The sequence below is a fragment of the Perca fluviatilis genome, chromosome 1, assembly GCF_010015445.1.
Source record: "Perca fluviatilis chromosome 1, GENO_Pfluv_1.0, whole genome shotgun sequence".
In the NCBI taxonomy this organism is placed as follows: Eukaryota; Metazoa; Chordata; class Actinopteri; order Perciformes; family Percidae; genus Perca; species Perca fluviatilis.
Genome location: NC_053112.1, coordinates 11,649,868 through 11,666,683, shown reverse-complemented (window position 1 = coordinate 11,666,683; position 16,816 = coordinate 11,649,868).

Genomic DNA, 16,816 nt, shown 5'->3' with positions numbered 1-16,816 from the left:
CTCGGGAGCGTCTTTGAAGTTGAAAAAAGTTCTACTTTTCTGAAAAATCGCCATACGTCAAGCGCTTTTTTTGACAGCCGACCAACGACAAGCGTAGTAGCCAGACCTGCCGTTTTTATCAACAAGAATAAATGGAGTCGGAGCACAGCGAGTTACAGTATAGTATATTGTATGTATAGTGTCCAATCTGAGTTTTCTGTTGCACGACTAAAACAACCTTTGAACGTACACACGTTCCACCAAAACAAATTCCTTCCCGAGGCTATTTTGCAGAGGCATCGTGGCTCTGCCCGGCGCCGCCCATGACGATTGTGATTGGTTTAAAGAAAAGCCAATAAACCAGAGCACGGTTTTTCCTCCCATCCCGGAATGCTTTGTGGACTAGCCAGACCCTCCTTTGCAGCGCTGTGGAGGAAGGTCTGGCAAAGCGAGACTACCTAAACTAAACTCAAACAAAGTTAGTAACTAGGAGGAACTGAATGTGGTTCATGTTTCATCTATAAACTTCTTTAATACGCCTCACATACGTACGATTATAAGACGTATTAGAAAGAAGAAGAAGAAAAAATTGAGTTAAAAGGTCAATCCCGAAAGAAGCTCCAAAGCTAAGTTCTTTATTTGCAGAAATAAATAATACCTTGCTTAACCCTTGTGATGTTCTCGGGTTTTAAAAGTTTTTTTTATATCAGAAATACGGGTTTCTTTCAGCCAAATTGCCCAAAAATAACATGGATGTACGTTGTATGGAACCCATACAAAAATCTTCGCAGGTAAAATCAATGATTAATTTCATTGAATTTTGGGTGTTTTATTCAATTTTATAGCATTTGAATATTTTTTTTTAAATGTTTCAAAACAGTATCATGACTAAACTTTGACATAGGCCTCCCCCTCTGTGATCCACTGAACATCCTCTGATCTTCACTATTAGTCAACATAATTCATAATTTCTGCTTTTTTTTAACCTTAAAAATTAAGTATAATGTCATTTCAATCAGGAGAGACTTTGTTGCAGATATGCAAAGATTATTATTATTATTGTACGTATGCATGATATGACATGTACAGTCTTTGGAGATTAGACTCCATTGTTCTGAAATGTTAGAGGGTTAGAAAGCCAGAAGCTGATCCCCCGATGGAGTCTAGACACTGATGGTGGTGTGAGGAACCCGAAGACCGAACCGAGGAGCCGACGGCAGTCTTGCCCAAGGGGGTAAGCCTCTCACCGGGACACGTACCAAGCCATCACCCCCCGTTAGCATCCCATTGACTGCCATTCATTTTGACGTCACTTTGACAGCGAATAATAATAATTACCTTGTACCTCACGTTATGGCTCCGTAGCAGACGTTTTTGTAAAAATAGGCAAACGATTGTGTCATAACCACACAACTTACTGTCACATAGTAGAGGAATTACCGTACAGTACAGGAGAAGCTCGCAGGCAGTTTCGACTTCCATGAGCTGTTTAAGTTTAATTACTAATGTAAACTAGCATTTTAGTTAGTATAATATAATTATTAGTTTAATAATTATCCTGTACCCATGTTATCTCCTTACATATACCTACGCTCTCCGTCTCTGCAAGATTGGGAATGATTGAGATTTCTCTTGGCACAGCTACCAGAAGACTTCCAACTTCCAGACCGGTTGCTCACATCACATCTACGTCGTCTCTCTCAGTTGGAGGCTGCGCAGCAACGCTCAGCCATCACCGGAAAAGTGCTTCTAATATCCTTCACTGGTCTCCGTATCTGTTGGTCAAGTTTACGGTATATACATGTCTATGGTGGAACCAGGAGCCGAGCATGATGAAGAACGGGGGAGCAAGGGGAGGAGGAGGGTTGGGCTCTTAGACTGAAATGACAACTGAGCAGCAGAGAGAGACAGGTTTAAAACAGGGATGTCATGCTGTGATTAGCTCGTAAGATTCAAGGCCGCTTCTGATTGGTTAAATAAAAGTGAACGCCTCTAACAGCTGTTCAGTTTTAGAAGAGAGAGAAATGTGATTAAGTTTAGAAAAGGGGTGGGCGATACTGGGAATTTTGGTATCGATCAGATACCAACTAAATACAGGGCTAGTATCGCCGATACCGATACTTTTTACTTGTAAAGTCACGATCATTGAATCATTTTGTGATTTTGCCTTTAGTTAGTTGATTATGATTATGATAAAACACAGGACAAAGATTTTCCGCAAATCTAAATGTGTAACTCCTGATTTCTTGGCTGAAAAGCCTCTGCCAGAGACCTCTCTCTGTGTTAGGGGTCTGGTTTGGGGTTCTCCGCCCTCCTCAACTTTTTTTGGAGTTCTCTCTCGGGTGAACTGCTTTAATGTGTTTATGCAAATTGGTGGTGTTACCACAGTGACAAATTACTTTTTTGCACACATCACATGTGGCAGTGTCCGTATCAGCTGGAGTGAATAAACTCCACACAGCGCTTCTCTTTCTTTCCGCCATCATCACAGGCTTCTCTCACTGTTCTGACTATCCACCTCTGGCAGAGAGAGAGAGAGAGCTGTTTGCACACTGTGCACAGACTTGGAGAGACGCTGTGCTCGCATAAACTCGGAGAGAAACTGCAACAAAAGTATTGATCTCATCACAACCGTATCAATCCGATACCAATACTCATCTCGGTATCGATATTTAGGTCTTCCTGCAAGAATTTACGATGAGCTCCATGTAAATTGGGTTTATTGACCACAAATAAAAAAATAAAAAAGCGTTGAAAAAAGCAACAAAAACTTTTATGAAAAGAGTGAAAAGCATAGAAAAAACATTTTCATTAAAAAAAGCATTTTCAATTTTGACACGGAAGGACGACAAGTTCGTGGTCACAACACAAGGGTTAACTAAATACCATGTTGTACTAAATAACGTTGGGACCCCAAATAGGTTTGAGGAAAAAATTTGGATGTATTCCCCACAAAGAACGATCCGAGACTCATTTCTATACATCCCATCCTCCGAGAGATCTGTTCTTGCCTCTTATTGGCTGACTGTTTTAGAGGATAGTCAGGAAGTGGTGGAGTTAGATTTCAAATTGCTTTTACACAACATTCACTCAAACAACTTTTTTTTTTTCATGGCTTTGGGACACTCCGCATGGCAGCCCACTATTGATGCAAAGGGCTTTCAATCAAATTTGTTCACCAGTTCAGAAAGAGTCACCCTTCCAGTCATAATGGGTTTCAAACACCCTGGGCCTTAATATGGTAGTCTGGAACAACGCATTGCTTTGGTAGCATTTCAATCAAAGTCTCCCTCTGTGAACCTGTCACCTCTTTTTCCATTGGTAGCGTTCGCTCACATGGAAATGGAAATAGGAATGGTCAGTGATGCAGAGCCGGGTATTAATGAATGACTTGATGAATGTCAGTGGGGGGGGGGGCATTTAAAAGGTCTTAACAGTTTATAAAAGTACTAAAATCAACCCGATTCTGTTAAGGGAAAAAACAAACCAAAGGTGAAAACACAAAAGTGAAATAAAGAAACTCCAACAACAGCTATTCACTGGGTCTCCCACTGATCTTATCGGCTTACACACCATGCGGTGTGAGAGCCTCATCATGGAGTCAGCGGGACTGAATGGGCCGAGTCACTGTCAAAAATATGCAAAGTCATTGTTTCATCTCAAGCACGGTATGAAGGGACTTAGTTATTGCTTTACTGTACTGGAGATTGTGAAAGGGCAAATACATATTCAGTGTGACACACACACACACACACAGAGCCAAACTCAGACTGAGCAGTCAGCAACTTTAGTGTCCAGAGTTAATCTATAGTTATCTGCTTTTCATTGCATTTTTGATGGGCGTATTCAGAGTGACAAACAATAAAGTGCGACGCAGGAATAATCTGTAACACATATTTACAAGCAACTGATAGCAAGGCGATGCTGTGACTCATAATACGCTGACAATAGTACTATGACCACAGAATATTTCTTTTAAATTGAATTTGGTGTAAATCTACACATCTTTAAAACCACAAATCACCAATTCAGTGCCTATATGAGTGTTATGAAACTTCAACAACAAGGCTCCAGTGCCAGTTATCTAATTCTTTATCATATCAAGAAATAGTGAATTTGCATTTAATTGCGTCTTTCCACTGACTTTGTTTGGAATTGCATTGCCTCTGAAATTAGCTTTGGGTTCTGTCTGAATACACTGGATACATTCCATAATCAAGGTTTTAGCTTTCTACAAGTGCAGGAGAAACTTTTATTGGATCGGTGTTGTTCAATCGGTAGCTACCCTGTCTCTCAGTTTAGTACTCAATAGAATAGATTAGAGCGCAACATTTTTGCCAAGACACGGTTAGCTTATCTTTGACTTCAACATGGTGGTCTCTGGAGGCTTCTGGCATGGTGACAACGACGAAAAGTTCACCCCATTATTCACAGAAAAAGCCAGTTAGTCAGTGGACAGCATAGCCTGCAGAGAGAAGATGGTGGATATGTAGCATTCACTCCCTGCCAGACAATAAACTGACATTTTTCAAACTTCTTGATGGGATCTAATTGTTTTGTCACATTTCCAGCCACATAGCATAACAAGGAGGAACAGTCTGTTGTGTTGTTCCTGTACTTTTGTTTTATGATTGGGACTGAAGTTTGTGATACAAGTTTGCATAACTCTTTTAGTATTGATTTTCAGTTAACTGTAATACAATGTTTTGCTTATTTTGGCTGAAATTAATCCTAAAAGATCCAAGCTGCACTTACATGTACACGTGCAAATAAACTAATATAGCCAATATAGCCTACTTCGATCTGTCTTGGTTTACTTATATATTTCTTTCTTTATACATTTTCTATTTAGAATATTTATTTTTCTTCTAACAACTTCCCGTTTGCGTTGCCTTCTGCCTTTTTTTTACAGTAACTGGGAATTTTTTTTACGCAAAAACAGAGCCGTTTTTGTTTTGAAAAAGGAAAAACAGAAATACTGTAGTACCGGACCCGAAATTAATTTCACTATCAGAATTGAATCCATTCGGTCTGATAATATTTGGAAATCTAGATTAGAAGATCCGCACGTTTAAAACATTTAATCCCCATTCAAGTTAGCGGAGCGCCAGACCGGAAGTAGTTGGCTTATATCAAGGGGGTAAGCTTTGCTTCAGAACTCGAACCTCCTATGGCACCATTTTGATGGAAGAGATCACCTCCTGTTAGCATTCCATTGACTAGCATTCATTTTGACGTCACTTCACAGTGAATAACTTTACATACTGAAGCGTTTAAAAACTCTATTTGTCCATTGTTTATTTCTAAAGAAACACGACAATGTGTAAAAGGCTCCATTACCTTGTACCTCACGTTATGGCTCCGTAGCAGACGTTTTTGTAAAAATAGGTTAACGATTGTGTCACATAGTAGAGGAATTACCATATAGTACAGGAGAAGCTCGCAGGCAATTTCGACTTACATGAGCTGTTTAGGTTTAATTACTAATGTTAACTAGCATTTTAGTTAGCAATAATTAGCCTGTGCCCATATTATCTCCTTACATATACCTACGCTCTCCGTCTCTGTAAGATTGGGAATGATTGAGATTTCTCTTGGCACAGCTACCAGAAGACTTCCAACTTTCAGACAGGCTGCTCATGTCACATTTACGTTGTCTCTCTCAGTTGGAGGCTGCGCAGTAACCCTAGCGATCACTGGAAAAGTGCTTCTAATAGCCTTCACTGTTCTCCGTCCAGAGCAATGGGATCTGTTGGTCCATTCTATATACTGTCTATGGCTTATATACATTGATGCTCGGCCGGCGGAGGCCTCTAGCGCGCGTGCTCTACGGGCCGCACAGTGGGGAACGCAGGACTCGACCATAGGACTCGACTTGAGTCAAACACCAGTTATAGGAAATTATAGTATAAAGTAATGACATGAATAAATAGGTAATGGGTAATTACCAATAGGAGGCAGTAATGCAAAGACTTGGATGCCAACTGCCGTTAAAATCTAAAGAAGAAGAAGAAGAAGAAGAAGAAGAAGAACACTAGTTATGAGCGGGAAACTGACGTCAGATCGCAGTTTGAACCATGAACTCATTTTTGGATTATATAGAGAGCCGAAGTCCCGCCCCTTCCGGTGGACCTCATGGGACCTAAACTCGGGAAAAAATATGAACGGTAGTGAATGGGGAGAGGCAAATTATTTTTTTATCCCGTTTGAATTGAGCCATGGAATACAAATGATGTTCGTCAATTTAAAAGATAATCTTTCAACCGTAGAAAGTCTCAGTTAGCCGTAGGTTTGTCATATGACCACTTAGTTTTGTGTGAAACCGCTCAGTGAACTACATCTCCCGTCTCACACAAGCTACCTCACCTAGCTTGATGCTCGGCTTGCTCGCTAGCTAGCTAGCTTAGCTCTGTTAAACAACACATGTAATGTTATCTTAACTGCTGTGTTTTATCCAGTGAAGTGTTTTCAGCAGATTAGCAAAAGAACAAGCAAGATCCTCTGCTCATTAGAGTAACGTTACATCCCAGGTACGGTACACACAGACATCGTAGCTTCAGCGAGACGTCGTCCATGATGTGTGTAGTCTTTCTACTTTAACAGTTTAATAATAAACTGAGACTTTCTTTGGTTGAAAGTTTATCTTTTAAATTGACGAACATCATATTTGTAATCCATGGCTCAATTCAAACGGGATCAAAAGAAAATTATTATCTCTCCATTGACTCTCGTTCATATTTTTTCCAAATTAAGGTCCCATGGACCGGAAGTAGAAGGGCGGGACTTCAGCTCTCTATAGTAATGCGAACGGGCTATACTCATGGCTATACCCACAGACATAATATAGTAAATCGTTAACTTTTCATAGTGCCTGAAAGAACATCCCTGTTTTCAGCAGTTTTCAAACTAACTAAAAATAAATGGTCAGCATTGAGAGTGCAGTGAGTGGTAAAATAAATATATTCACTTAATTTACACAATAGTAATTTCTTGCCTCTTTCCTCTTCAGCCTTTATTTGCAGAAACAGTGTTGCTTTTTGCTGTAATATATTTTTTCTTATTCTTCATAGGCAGAAGTAGGCTTTGCCATAAAACTTTTAAGTATAGGAAAAGATTGTAGTTTGGGTTAAAATGAACCCTTTCTGGCAGAAAGCCCTGAAGGTTATTAGTAATTAGGATTAGGGCGATTTATTGCTCCATCAGCCTCAGACATCCTGTTTTTTTAATGACTGACGATGATGTTTTGTTTTCAGAAGCAAGTGTGTTTGAGGGTGGATCTCCAGGTGACAGTGTCCAATGGAAACGTCCCCACACCTTTACAGTGTCCAATCAGCAACGACAATAGCAGGTGAGTGCAGATCGCCATGATGTGAATATTTTCTGATATGTTATAACTTTGGAACGGCGACCTCAGCTCCCACCTTTTTGATCGATACATGTTGTGAGCAATCAGTTATCAGAGTTAGGCTAGGGCTGATCGATTGTTTGTCGATTGAGCAATTGCTTCACCAATAAACTAGGAGCTGTCAACAGTGGTGGAATGTAACTCCTGAGTGCATTTACTGTTTACTACTACTACTACAGTACCGTACCTAAGCAGGGTTCAACGGTAGCCTACGTTTTTTTTTCTCTCACTTGTCTGGTTGGGCAAGTGGAAAAAAATTCTACTTGCCCAAAGTCAATTTTTACTGGCCCCTAAACAAAAAAAAAAACATTTTACTAAAAACAACATTGAAAAGCAAACCTCAAAAGTGTCGAATAAAGCGTAGAAAAGCATTTAAAAAACATCGAAAAAAAATGTCAAACTTCAAAGAAAAAGTAAAAAAAAAAGGGCCAAAAAGAACACAGAAAAAAAACTTTTAAAAACAGGGAGCAAGTCATGATACAGTGATGCCCGAGCGGGCAAGTTGGGTTGTTATATTTGCTTTCCCAGCGTGGGGTTATACTTGCCCCGGGCCACCGGGCAACCCTTTTTGTTGAAGCCTGTTAAGTATAATTGTGAGGTACTTAATTTCATGCTACTTCATACTTCTTCTCCACTACATCTCAGAGGCAAATTTTACTTTTTACAGCACTACAGTGTTTCCGCTACAGTATATACATTTCTTAGCAGCGGTCCGCTTTTGCTGCCGTTTCTTCAGCGTTTTCTGAAATGTCATATAAAGTCGTGATTACACGACTCTGCAAAGCCGTTTGTGGAACTCAACCCAAGCAAACAGTCATATCTATCTCCACTTTGAGGGTGAGCAACTGGACCAGTGACCTGACGTCATCACTCGCAAAGTCATGGCAACCAAATAAACAATAGCGCGAGTCTCCGCGAGTCGAAAGCCTCTGCGGCTAATTTACCATGAAAATCGCGCTCACGCTTGTCCCGTGAAATATGACATCTACGGTAGCTTGGGAAATAGCGTTATGGGTACTTCATTTGATGAATTTACTGTTTATCAGACCCCAGATGAGACAAGAAGCTACCGTTAGCGAACCACGCGATGTCCCTTAGATTCCCCGCTGCAGGAGATGATGTATTCCCCCGACACCCTGTACGTTACCGTTTAAATTTGTTTCCAGGTTAGTGGGGATGCACTGCCCTCGTTGTCATTCATGTAAAATGAGTGGTGACGCTAAATCACCTGTTTCGCCGTCTATTTGCTGGATATTTCCCTAGAGGTTGTTAACTAGCAAATGAGCTCACTATTAAGTGTTCATTCAACCAATGAATGGTTTCTGGCTCCTAAGAAACTGCATGCATTAAGTGTTTTCATGACAAATATGGCAATCTGCCGGAGAAGAGCAAGAATGGGAGTGGAGCAAGCCAACTGTGATATAGGCTACTGTACAGAGAGGGAGAACAAACAGACTGATAGACAGATGGAGAGAAATAGGCTGGCAGAGGGAATAGAGTATTGATTCAAAACATGGGTTGGTGAAGAGAGACAACAAGATGGAAAATGAGTTAGAGAAAAGAACATTGGAGAACACTATGCAACTAAAAAAAGTGATCAGAAAGTATGGTTGTAGATATGAAATTGGATGATAAATCCGAGGCTAAACAATACATGAGGAGGAGAAACAAACTTTAAAGAAACAAACTTTAAAGGATTTTCGAAAAACTACTACTACTACTACTACAACTAGGCTATTACGAGGCTACTCAATATTAAATTAACCTCAGTCAGGTAGAAAGTACATAAAGTAGCAAACTCTATTTAAGTACAATTTTGAGATACTTGTGCTTTAGTTTACGGCTTTTCATAGATTTTTTTTTTTTCTGTCGACTTTGAATGAATTGTATTTTACGATGCTAAAATTACTGTTTATTTACATGGAGTCTGGTGGGTTTAGCGAGTGCGATTTCACGGATGTTTTATTGTGTTTAAAAAAAGAATCCTACTCTTTAACAGAAAGGTCAACCGCCTTAGAAATCCTAAGCAGCGATCTCGCTTAATACTGTAATACTCGACCATTGTCAAAGATTGTTGTTCCCATCAGTCACTTAGACACAAAAACATAGGAAAGTAGGGTCCAGGTTGAAAAAAAACGGTGGTTACCCTTTATTAGGGCTGAACATCTCACCACATTGACATGTTCAGATCTTGGAAAAATGACCTTGGTGACGCCCCTTTGGAAATGAGCTGTCAATGAACCTTTCCCAGACCCACTCTCAGTTACAACTGAGAAGGGTCTGGTGTCAACCAGGCTATAAGTTCTTATTTTACCCTTGAAAATCAAGTGAAAGAAAAAAAGGTTTTGCAGATAGATTTCATGGATCTTTGTCGGGCATCCTCCCTTGAAAATCAATAAAATTCCAATGAACATAGGCCTCAGTGAACATACGAAGAACTCTCTTTTTTTTTGTTCTTGGAAGAAATAATAGCGTCAGATAATAGCGATAAAACGTTGGGGATTATGGTTTTCAATCTCTAAGAAATATATCCTTTAATGTTAAGCCCGTGCGTTGCATCAGTCGATAAAGCTAAATTTGCTGATTTGGGAGGAATGGCCAATGAAAAGGATAAAAGGCTGGTGAAATGAGCGACTCAGCACAAAAGCCAGCTGGAGTCACATTCACACAGTCAAGGACAGAGACTTTGACAGAAGGATTTCACAAGCATTTATTCACTTAAGCTCTCTACACTTTAAGCAGATTTACTGTGAAATCGAGTCACCCAGATTTAGAAAGCTGCTAACTTAAGATGGATTTTGGGGTTTTACTAAGTGGCCCATTAAAGTCAAAATCCTGTTTTTTTTTTTTTTTTTTTCCACCCTGAGACAAATTCAATTTTGAGGGAAAATGTAATGTTTTGGCACAAAATATCAACAGTTTCCAAACAAACCCGAAGCTTGCAAACCCCAGAGGTTCCAGGAAATAGTCTGTGCAGAGGTATGGAGCTTACTGAAAGTTAAATCAGGGAGGCTACTTAATGACAGATCCAATCATATCAATGCCTCTCTTGATTTTTCTTCAATCAGTCGGCACTGCTTTAAATGATTTAGTGTATTCACAAGTACGTATGTAGTATGTGATGATTTTGCCATATTCAGTCCCTCCAGAAAAACGCGATTATGCGATCGCATAATTCACTGCATAATCAGCCAAAGTCCGCACTTTCGCCTCATAAATTGCCGATTTCCGCGCAAAATATGCGGTGCTTGCATGATTTCATAATCCCCGCATTTTCGTTGCAAAAAAGTCACATATATCTTAGCAGAAAGTTGAAAAAAGTGTTGCGTTTACTTCACACAAGAGCAGCCATTTTCCCCTGTTGCCATGGGAACGTTATGAAGTGACGTAATTACGCGACGTGAACATCATCGAAAAGCAGGTGTTGGAGGTTGAATTTGACCTATGAATTTGACATGTACTTTGAGTCTCTTAAGTTGGTATCCAATATGAAAGCTATCTTAATATCTGATGTCTACTCAAATGTCTTTGTTTAAGTGCTCCTGCTGTCTATATTATTAACGATTTTTAAATCGTCTCTTTCAAAAGTCTCTTTTGTATCTTTTATTTCCCTCTGTTTAGACTGTTAATTTTATTTTTACTTTAATATTATATTATTTGTATATATTTTTGTATCTTATTTGTTTACTTATTGCAATGACTGAATATCTGTAAACTATTTTTGGAAATTAAGTTTTAAAAAAGCAGGGTGTTGGGGGAATCACTTTTTCTTCTCTCTTTCATCAAACCGCAGTTTTTGCAAGTTCCCGCAATTTTTGCAAGTTCCCGCAATTTCATCGCATAAAATTGCATAAATATCCCGTATATTCCATCGCATTTTTTAAGAAAACATGCCACATAATCAAGGATTTTTGCCCGCAACAATCACAAAAAAACTTTTTCTGGAAGGACTGCATATTACCCGTCTCTATAAGACACCTTGCAACCGCCTTGTTTTATACTTTATAAACCTAAAGGACATGGCTTGTCGGACTTTAAATAATTCATGCTACCCACGGCTCTCGGCTGGACTGGTTGACAGCTAACCCAGACATCTTGTAATTGTCCTTATGAAGACTCCTGGGCCCGGGTTAATGTCTGCTGTGTATAAAAGTACAGGTGTAGTCTTCAGTTTGTGGCCCAAATTCCCCAAAAATGCTTTCAGTCTTGATATGAATGGCTTAACTGACTGATTATCTGCCTTGCAGTCTTGACTTGAAAGCATAAAAAAAAAAAATAAAATAAAGAATTCCACCGGAGCTACATGTTTTCTTCATTTGCATCCATTTAAAACTCCTGCATTCTAAATGAAGCTCAGACATTTTGAAGTAGGCAAAGATATTCAGGATTAATTAGTCACGAGCTGCCGTAGTAAACAAGATGAGATGAAATCACGGGATGATTCAGAGTTGGTAGAGCACAAAATAACCCTGTTAATAAATAAAGATTCATATTCTTTTTTTCCACCAGCACTTTTGGCTGCCATCCAGAACAGTGTAACTGGAGTGCGTATCCTCCTCAATAGGATACAACGCTTGATAAAGACTTAATGTGGTCTCCAACCTCATTTGGTCTCGTTCTTTTCTCTAAATGGACCATCTATGTGAAGCTCAACTGCTACCGAGTCCACTAAGTTTATTCTCATGTCAATCAGGTCTTGGATGGCCAGCAGGTGTCACTGTTGTGTAAGGAGTTATTCAAATGCCGCTGCACGAGAACGCAGCAGTCTCAAGTCATTAGTATTTGCCAGTGTGCTTGAGCTTGAAGGTACCAGTCTGGCATGTTTCCACTGAATATGAGTATTTATCTCCATTAAAGCTGATACTGTAAAGGCTGCTGTTGGATATAGAATTTTTGCAAATGCATTTGTTCTGTTTCCACGTACGTTGGCAGATAAAGACAGCCACAGATAAAGAAGAAAGAAAGAGAGGAAGGGAAGTTGTCTGTTGTATTTATGGTGCTTCATTAGGTAAAGGCAGCTCCCACTTTTGGCTCCGTTTCTCCCTGATTCAGCTGTTATGGTTCCTGTCGGCCTCTCTCTCTCTCTCTCTCTCTCTCTCTCTCTCTCTGCTCCAGCCTGCTGTCTGTCTCCTCTTGTCCAGCTCTATTGGAGCATCCAGCGACAGAGAGGGCCAACAGGAGCTAGCCAAGATGTGACTCTGCATCCGGCTCTGTGTGTCCGAGCCAAAGTCTGAAATCTCTTACTTTCGGTCCCTTCTGTTCCTGCATCTGTCAACTTGTTTGTCGCTTCATTCTCCCAAGATGCCAAGTGCTATATTTGTTTTTCTAAGATTTCATCTTCAGCTCACTTCCAGGACCACTGTACTATATTTGCGTGTGTGTGTCTGAGCTCCGCTCTCTGTCAACATGCAGAGAGGACAGATAAGCTTGCGCTTACACGCTCTCAGGTACCAAAATGTGGCACCATTTGATTTAAAGTGAATTGGTCCTTGGTATTACCAACGTAATTTGGTCGGTACCCAAAAAAGTACAGAGTTCGGTATCCAACCCTACCTGTAGGTGTATTTCAATCAGGAGAGACTTCATTGCAGATATGTAATGATTTATTGTACATGTGCGTGAAATGTACAGTACAGTCTTCAGAGATTAGACTCCACCATCATTTAAAAATTCAGAGAAACTTTTAAAAGGGGTAGAAGCCGAAGTATGAACCCCCCGATGGAGTCTAGACACCGATGGTGGCGTTAGGAGCCCGAAGACCAACGCCGAAGGCCGCCGGGAGAGGCCTGCTGGAAGAGGCCTGCTGGAAGAGGACCCAGGAGCCGTGAGGGGCGAAGACCGGAGGAGCAGGGGAGGAGGAGGGTGGTGCTCGTATCCTGAAATGACAACTGATCAGCAGAGAGAGAGAGAGACGCAGGTTTAAAACAGGAATGTCGTGCAGTGATTGGCTCGTGATTTTCATGGCCTCTTCTGATTGGTTAAGACTAGAGTAAACACCTCAACAGCTGATCCATTCAGGGGAGTGTGAAGTGATTATGTTTAAGTCGTCATCCTGAAGGAATTTTCGCTTAAGCTCCGCTTAAACTCATGCTGGAGGCGTTAAGTTCAGCTGAACCTTCAATGTAAACAAAGATATTGCGGGCGCTGTAACGCGTATGCTTAACCCAAATTCCCAAACTCTCTGGGAAGTATGCTAGAGTTTGACAGGCAGGGCTGTAGTCAAGTCCACCTTTGTCAAGTCCAAGACCAGGACTAGTCGAGACCTAGTCAAGACCAAGTCCAATGACGTTCAAGGCCAAGTCAAGACCAGGACTAGTCGAGACCGAGTCAAGACCAAGTCCAAAGAGATTCAAGTCCAAGTCAAGGCCGAGTCCAAAAAAGTTTGAGTCCAAATGAGAGACAGTCAAGATCGTAGAAAGAAAGGGTCAAATAAGGCCACATTATTTACTTAAAGGTACCCTGCCACACGTATTTCATTACTTTGTGGTAATGTCTGAAGTTCTACAATGGAATCTGTAACATTTCTTGTGGAAACAATGCCTTGGTTACCTTGTTTCAAGCCATTCTATGGTGGTATAGAAAGCCTACAGGAAGACTCCGCTCGATTTCTGCCAGTTCTCATTAATATTCAACGAGCTAAGCTGCTTGACTCTGATTGGTTAACAGCTAGCCAATGAGAGTCTGGCTATTTCTTTTCAGTGGCTAGAGCTGACAGAGGAGGTAGCAGTTAATTTTCACATTCACGACCTAACACAAACACATATGGACCTAACATATTTCCAAAAAATGCAAGTAAAAACAGTTTGTTGTGGCAGGGCACCTTTAAAATATAAAATGGAAATGTTCCCTTCCTTGAACTTATAACTTGTCCTGAAGAAATCATAGTACAAAGTGCTCGCTGACATTGTGTCTGTGGCCAAAATTAAAAGGATTGATACCTGAGGATTGAGGTATGTGATGCAGCCAGGTGATCAATCTCGATGCCTGTTCTAGATGGATTTTGAATTAAACTAATACCTGTTTTCTGAATGAGCGCGCTTCATCAATGGTTTTCTTTTGAAGGAGGAAGTTATTTTAGAAAAAAAGCTTATAGACTCGGTCTAGACCAACTAGAACATTTGGCGAGTCCAATGGCCGAGTCCGAGACAAGTCCGAGTCCAAATACCAACTAGTCCAAAACGAGTCAGAGACAACAGAAAAGCTTCTCGAGTCCCTTATCATGCAGCTGCCTAGACTCCCTGAATCTGTAGAGACACAAACATATTTACAGTCACAGTCAAAATTTGGACACACTCAAGTGAACGAGAAAGCAAACTTTTGACTGGTACTGTATAGTATATAAAGAGGTTTGGTTATTAGAGACTGGCCGAATATTCTCGTCCCCTGACCTGTGACCTATAAGAGGATGACCCCTAGTGACTTGAGTGATGCCTGGACTTTTTCTTGAGTGCAAACAAGTCAAATTTACACAAGGAACAAATGGGTAACATTGTATTTGTCCTCAAACAACCGTTATATTTTTTATCATCATGGTCACCTTCTTCTTGTCTTAATCCTTGACCGTTTTCACCTTCTTTTTTTTCTCCCAACCTCATTTATCTGCCTCCATCCAGCCTCATTCCAACAGACTCCGTATGCCTTGTCAATGTTTTCCAGCTTTCTTTCTCTCTTACTTCATGCATTTTCTTGCTCGCACACTTAAAACTGCAGCTGAAAACTTTGTACAAGTTAGTAAGATATATATTTAAAATATTCCCAAACTTAAATTCATTTCCACATTCTCCCACAGCTGTTTAATTCAGTTGTTTTACAGAGAGAGTGCAAAATAATCTCAGTGTTTCCTCTAGGTTGATTTTATGTATCAGAAATAGGGCAGACGCAGAACAGGGTTTCCACTATGTACACGTAGCAGCTCCTTCAGCAGTTTATGAAAAGTCATAAAGTCGTAATTACACGACTCTGCAAAACGAAAGTCATGACTTGAAATCCGCACTCACACGGGTCCTGTGAAATATGACAGCTACAGTTTATTGGAAAATAGCATTGTTGTTAGGATAATTTATATTATCAATTAATAGACAGGAACCACTGAAATTATGTCAAAATGTGTTTACTTGCAAGTAGAGTCAAATTCAAGCACAAAATAGGACTGACGAATAAGGTTTCTTCAACAGCTTTTGTAATACAACGTAGAATGTGATAAAACTCTATAGTCCTAACAAAGAGTCGATGTCGTCAGTTATCTCAGTCAAGGGGCGCCTGTTCTTTCCTCAGCATCACACCGTGCTCCAGACAAGGACAAGACAGTGGCACCCAGGTACCAGATGGCGACAGCAGCAACAGTGTTTTAATAATAATCAGAGAAAAAAAAGTAGGTATCATAATTTTTCCCTAACAATTGTGGACACTGAATTTGATGAATTTACTGTTGATCAGACCCCAGATGAGACAAGAAGCTAAGGTTAGCGAACGCTGCGGACCCTCTGCCTTTGACTCCCCGCTGCAGGAGACGCTGTATTCCTGTATGACATTATTGTTCATATTTTTCACGTTTCTGACCGTCGTGGTCATAGTGATTGAAAGTGTGATGTGAGATGTTAAAAAGAAACTACACGCTGTTTTCAGGTGACGTTACTTTTTGACGTCCCCAACGCGCTGCTGAAAATAATTCTATGATGGTATGATGAGGCTTAGCCATAGAATATCATCGCAGGTTGTGTGATATCACACGCTTGTGACATCACGCATTCCTCACCTTCTATAGAATGTGTGATAGCACACATTCTAGATGGCTTTGAACACAGAACCTGCATCTTACTGAGAGACACAGACTAGACTGTTCAGCTACTTAAAACCTGTCCTCCCATTGAGAGACACATCTTTGTTGGAACAGAGCTCAAAACTTATACACCTTTGTACTACACTGCAATACAGCAGTAATACTACTAAATACTCCTGTACCGCATGAAATATCTTTAAAATATCTTCAAAAATATTTTTTTGTGGCTATCATGGAGACCATCTTTCCCGAAACTCCCAGCGCACAGCTTGAGGTCCTCCGAAAAGCCCTTCTGGAGGTCCAGAAACAAAACGAAAAGCTGGCCGCAGTGAATGCTGGCCTGGTGGAGGAGAAAGGGACAATCCTGAAGGCTCTACAGTCAGAAAGAGCTATAAGGACAAGCTTAGAGAAGGACAAGAAACTCAAGGAGCGAGAGAAAGATCAAGAGATCCGCCTTCTTAAGGAAAGGTTGACTGAAGAAAAAAATCTCTCAGAGTCAGTCAAAGGCCGCCAGAGTTCAGAGTTCGACCGGTCCAGTGCGTCCATTAAAGAGGAGAACAAGAGAGTGAGACAGGCCTGGCAGAAGGAGGTAAAAAAGAACAAGGATTTGATGGAGTTGGACCGACTTTGGGAACAAGGGTTCATTGTAAAAG